We start from the raw sequence: 6112 nt of genomic DNA on the forward strand, positions 1-6112 counted from the left end.
CCAATACACCAGGGGCTTACGTACCCCACAATATGCTGTTCGGTGAGGATTTCGAGTCCCTAAAGACTTATGCCGCTTAGAGCGAGGGGCCGGCCCTGTCCGGCTTAAAGGCGTGTATCGCGCCCTGAATTCGGCCTTCTGAATACTAGGGGCTTCGCCGAAATTTAAAATTATAGAATTCTATGGCTAAGTGAGAGTGATAAAGCATTATTAGTCCGGTTGCCCGGTTCGTTGTGCTGAGCACCTCCCTCGAAGGACCCAAACATGGGAACAAGAGTGCTCAGGTTTATCCCGAACACCCCAGCACTACTGGCATGGGGGCAGAAGCCGAGGACTAGCCATCTCTCAGATTGGATAAACAACCAAACAGAAGGTAATATTTTAAATTCACACAAGCGTTGCATAGCGCATATGAAACAAGTTTTCATCATACAGGATCACACGAGCAAGTTTACTCAAATACTACATCCTTTGAACATTTGTCCGCTACAAGACGGGCACCCTTCAGGACACCCTCATAATAAATTTCGGGGGTGCGGTGCTCCTTGCCCTGCGGCGGCCCTTCCTTGATCAGCTTCACATCGTCTAGCTTGGCCCACTGCACCTTCACACGGGCGAAAGTCCGGCGTGCACCTTCGATGCAGACGGACCGCTTGATGACCTCCAGCCGTGGGCAGGCATCCACAAGCCGCCTCACCAGGCCAAAGTAGCTGTTCGAAAGGGCGTTGCCAGGCCACAGCCGGACTATAAGGCCCTTCATGGCCTATTCGGCCGCCTTATGTAGCTCGACCAGCTGCTTCAGGTGGTCGCTCATAGGCACCGGGTGTTCGGTCCTAGTATACTGAGACCAGAATAGCTTCTCCATCGAGCTCCCCTCCTCGGCCTGGTAAAACTGTGCGACATCCGACACGCTGCGGGGCAAATCTGCGAATGCTCTGGAGAGCTCCGGATTCGGGTAAGTAACAGGTAATTTACTTTCACATGCTTGCTTTGCATATAGAATGCCTTACCCGCCGCTATTTTCTTCATCACATCAATCTACTGGAGGGACTTTTGGGCTTCGGCCTTGGCACTTTTTGCGCTCTCGAGGGCAGCGGCAAGCTCCGACTCTCGCGGCTTCGAGTCAAGCTCCAATGCCTCGTGCTTCGTCACGAGATCCTGGAGCTCTTGCTGCACCTCGCCCACACGAGCCTCTTGATTTTCCCGCTCGGTGCGCTCCTTGGCCGCTTTATCTTCGGCCTTGGTTAGCGCTTGCTTCAGGGTCGCCACCTCGGTCGTGGCCCCTGGCAAATATACGATGATCCTGTCATTTTGCAATCGCGTCTTCTTTTATATATACATATCTATAGATAGGGTATTACTTACCCTTGTTCTCCTCGAGATGCCTCTTGGCAAGGCCGAGCTCTTTCTTGGACCCCTTGAGGTCCTGCTTCAGTACGGCGACCTCCACAGTCAGTGCGGCGGACGCCAGCAGCGAAGCCTGCATACGCATATTGACATACTCATATTAGACTAATGCGATATTGTTTGATCCTCTGTTCGGCTTTTCTTTGTGAACACCGAATAGAGCATCAGGGGCTACTGTCTATGGGGTAATATTTTCCTATATTTCAAACACTTACCTCAAAGCCTGTTAGAAGGCTGGCACAGGCTTCAGTCAATCCGCTCTTGGCGGACTGAACCTTCTGGATCACCACACTCATGATAGTGCGGTGCTCCTCGTCAATGGATGCGCTGCGAAGCGCTTCCAGCAAATTGTCTGGCACCTCTGGATGGACAGAGGTCACCGGTACAGGCGTCTCGCCCCTCTTATAAGTAGGCCGCCTGCCTGAGCCCGGAACCACTGGAGGTTCCGACGCGGTGTTCGGCTGAGGGCCGAACTCGGAGCTCTCAGGGGCCTTGTCCCCTCGGCTCCAGGAGTCCGGGAGGCCGCCTTGAGGCGCCTCCGGGAGTGTCTCCCCTCGACCCGGTGCCTCGTGAGATAGCACCTCGGCGTCGTTAGCAGGATGAGGGGAGGTGGCAGTCAGGACTAGATCGCTATCCATGTCCGACGAGCCCAGGGAGCCGTCCGATGATACATCGATACTGGCTCGTGGCGTCCTGCATAATCATGTTCAGCGTTAGGGAAAGCAGTGCGACAAAGGAATACTATGAGTTACTCTGGTATCCGAATACTTACGATCTCCCCAGGGGCTTGGCCCTGGGCAACCACTCGTCTTCGCCTTCATCGGCGGTGGTGGAACTGTCCGAAAGGGGAGTCCTTCCCTTCTTGGACCCTTCGCCCCCCCAGTTAGGACAACCTTCCTTTTCTTGTCTCCCCCGCCTGGAGGGGGAGCATCTTCTTCTTCCTCCTCGTCTTCGGGGGAGGAGTGTGCCGCAGAGTCATCGGACGATGAGTCCGATAACGCCTGGCGCCGGGAACTCTTTCGGGTTCCCTTGGCCTTCTTGGTCTTCTCTGGCACCTTGTAAGGAGCCGGAGTCAGCATCTCCGTCAGGAGAGCGTTTCCTGGGCCTTCGGGCAAAGGAGCCGGACAGTCGATCTGTCCGGCCATTTCCTGCCAGTCCTATCAAAGGAACGGGAGCTTAGATCCCGCATAGAGTCAAACTATGTAAAACAAGTATCTTGTAAGAGGTAAAACAGCTTACAGCGCTAGTTTGGCGCTTCGCGGAGAATCCGCGATCCTCGGTAGTAGGAGGAGGAACCTCGGCGCCCTTGAATAGCACCTTCCAGGCATCCTCATGTGTTGTATCGAAGAGCCTGTTTAGAGTTTGGTGTTGCGCCATGTTGAACTACCACAAGTTGAAGGCCCGTTGTTGACACGGGAGGATCCGGCGGATGAGCATGACCTGGACTACGTTGACGAGTTTGAGCTTCTTGTTCACCATGTTTTGAATACATGTTTGGAGTCCGGTCAGCTCTTCCGAACTACCCCAGGACATGCCCTTCTTTTTCCAGGAGGTGAGCCACGTGGGGATGCTAGATCGGAACTCAGGGGCCGCTGCCCATGCAGGGTCACGCGGCTCGGTGATATAGAACCACCTCGATTGCCACCCCTTTATGGTTTCCACAAAGGAGCCCTCGAGCCATGTAACGTTGGGCATCTTGCCCACCATGGCGCCTCCGCACTCCGCTTGGCGGCCGCCCACTACCTTCGGCTTGACATTGAAGGTCTTCAGCCATAAGCCGAAGTGGGGCTTGATGCGGAGGAAGGCCTCACACATGACGATAAACGCCGAGATGTTGAGGATGAAGTTCGGGGCCAGATCGTGGAAATCCAGGCCGAAGTAGAACATGAGCCCCCGGACAAATGGGTGGAGAGGGAATCCCAGTCCGCGGAGGAAATGGGTAAGGAACACTACCCTCTCATGCGGCCCGGGGGTGGGGATGAGCTGCCCGTCATATGGGAGCCGGTGCGCGATGTCGTCGGGCAGGTATCCAGCTCTCCTCAGCTTCTTGATGTTTCCCTCCGTGACGGAGGAGACAATCCACCTGCCTCTCGCTTCGGACATGGTTGGAGAAGGTTGAGGTGGGAAGTCCGGACTTGGGCGCTAGAGCTGGAGTGTGCGAAAACGGATGAGCAAAGGAGGAAGAAGGCATGGATGAAAAGGTGAATCCTTATTCCTTTATATGGGCGGACGGAACTAAGCGTCCCCACTAGCCTGGTGAAACTCGCTTATCCCCCAAGCGCTGTAATCGATGGCGCGGTTGGGTTACCCACGCCTGTATTGATGACAATCCCGTGATAAGGGGACACGATCTCTGCTTTGACAAGACGTGTCAAAAAAATTGCCTCGCGTTATGTGCGGTGCTAGTTAAAGGAAATTGTTCGAATAATCACCGGGCCATGGCATAATGTCGTGTTGCCAAAACAAATCAGCAAATTAGATTTGCGGAAATATTATTCTCTCTACGGTGGTATGTGGAACTTATTTTGCAGGGTCGGACACTATCCTTGTATTCAAATTCTTGTGTGATGTATTCGGAGGAGGAACCCGCCTTGCAATGCCGAAGACAATACTGCGCACCGGAGTCATCGTCATTGAAAGCCTGGTTCAGGGGCTACTGAGGGAGTCCTAGATTTGGGGTTCTCCGAACAGCCAGATTATATCCTTTGGCCGGACTGTTGGACTATGAAGATACAAGATTGAAGACTTCGTCTCGTGTCCGGATGGGACTCTACTTGGCGTGGAAGGCAAGCTAGGCAATACAGATATGCGTATCTCCTCCTTTGTAACCGACCTTGTGTAACCCTAACCCTCTCTGGTGTCTATATAAACCGGAGGGTTTTTAGTCCGTAGGACACAACAACTACAACATACAATCATACCATAGGCTAGCTTCTAGGGTTTAGCCTCTCTGATCTCGTGGTAGATCTACTCTTGTACTACCCATATCATCAATATTAATCAAGCAGGACGTAGGGTTTTACCTCCATCAAGAGGGCCCGAACCTGGGTAAAACATAGTGTCCCCTGCCTCCTGTTACCATCCGCCTTAGACACACAGTTCGGGACCCCCTACCCGAGATCAGCCGGTTTTGACACTGACACCCCTTGTTCCCAAAGTTATTCCTCGCGCGTGGCTTCGTATGCAATTCACGAGCCACATTCCTAGTGATCTATTCTGGTAATACTTATTCAGGTTGCCCTGAAACCCTTTCACCATCTGACTAGGCATTGAATGATTGCCTGGCTGCTTGAAGCTTCTTACTGTACCTTCAAACTTTACTCTCGATGTGTTTTATTTGTTCAACTAGAGAGGTACTCATATACTCATTCATGGGTTAATCCCAGATTATTACCCTTATAGCATTCTGTCGTTGTCGATCTGCCCCTTACCTATTCGTAAGTACGTAGGAGTTTCCGAAGAAAGGACGACAGCTTCATCATGATGACATGAACCAACAAAATGAAGACATCAATGAAATGGATCGATCTCTTCGAGAAGAGCAGCCAAGACCGAGAAGATTCGTTAGAATTTCGTAACCAGATCTTTCCCCCTTACTACACCCCTTAAATCTCGGGACGAGATTTCTTGTAGTGGAGGAGAATTGCGACGCCTGGATAATCAAGCTACAGTAACCTGTGCTAATGATGACACGTCACCTCGATTACTGTTGCTAATCTCACGTTAGTTTGAAACCGATTCAAATTCAAAATAAAGGCGAACCTCAAAAGTTTTTCAAATATTAAAACCAAAATTTTCGGGATGTGCCAGTTAATGCATAGGTGATTAGGGTGAAGAAATCACATTTTTATAAAATATTTAAATGAAATAAAGTAATTAAAACAATAGTTAAAACAATTAAATAAATGCCTATTGAATTTTATAAAATATTAAACTATTTTATTTTGGGTTAAGAATTAAGGTGATAGTAGTATATTTATAATTACAAATTTAGGTACTAGTGTTTATTTTTATAAAACAGAAAAGGTAAAATAAATAGAGAAGAAATTGAAAAAGGAAAGGAATAAAAACAGAAAACAAAACAAAAGAAAACAAACAAAAAGAAGGAACAACGGCAGTCCCCCCCCCCCCCCCCCCCCCGCTGGGCCGTGAGGCCCAACTGCCCAACCGGTCGGCCCACCCCGGCCTACACATACCCCCACTACCCGAAAACCATAACCCACTCCCCCATGTCGCCAATCTCTCTCCCCGTCCCGATCCGATTTGGATCGGGGACGAAACCCCTCCCCACTCTCCTCGCTCCCCCACTCCCCGATCCCCTCTGGATCGGGGCAACGACCGCGCCGTCCGGCGCCCCGCTACCTACCCCACCGCCCCGGCGACGCCAGGCGCTCAGTGGACCTCGCTGGCGCCGCCCCATCGTCTCTTTCCCGCCGCCCCCTCGCTACATCGACCACGCCGCCGCCTGGAACGCCACATCGCCGGCCTGCCTCCTCCACCTCGCCGGCATGGCTCCCTCTCCGATGTCGTCGTCCTCGTCGTCCTCCCCACGCCCCGTTGCCCCGAACCCTGTGAACCCGCCGTGAGCTCCTCCTCTCTCCCTCGCGTGCTCACGCTCACGGCCGCGACCTCTTCCCCGCGGCTCCGCTGGCCGCCGCTGCTTCTGGCGCTCGCCCCGCTCCTTTGCTGCTGCTGGCGTTGTCGG

This window comes from Triticum aestivum, chromosome 5A, assembly GCF_018294505.1.
Source record: "Triticum aestivum cultivar Chinese Spring chromosome 5A, IWGSC CS RefSeq v2.1, whole genome shotgun sequence".
In the NCBI taxonomy this organism is placed as follows: domain Eukaryota; kingdom Viridiplantae; phylum Streptophyta; class Magnoliopsida; order Poales; family Poaceae; genus Triticum; species Triticum aestivum.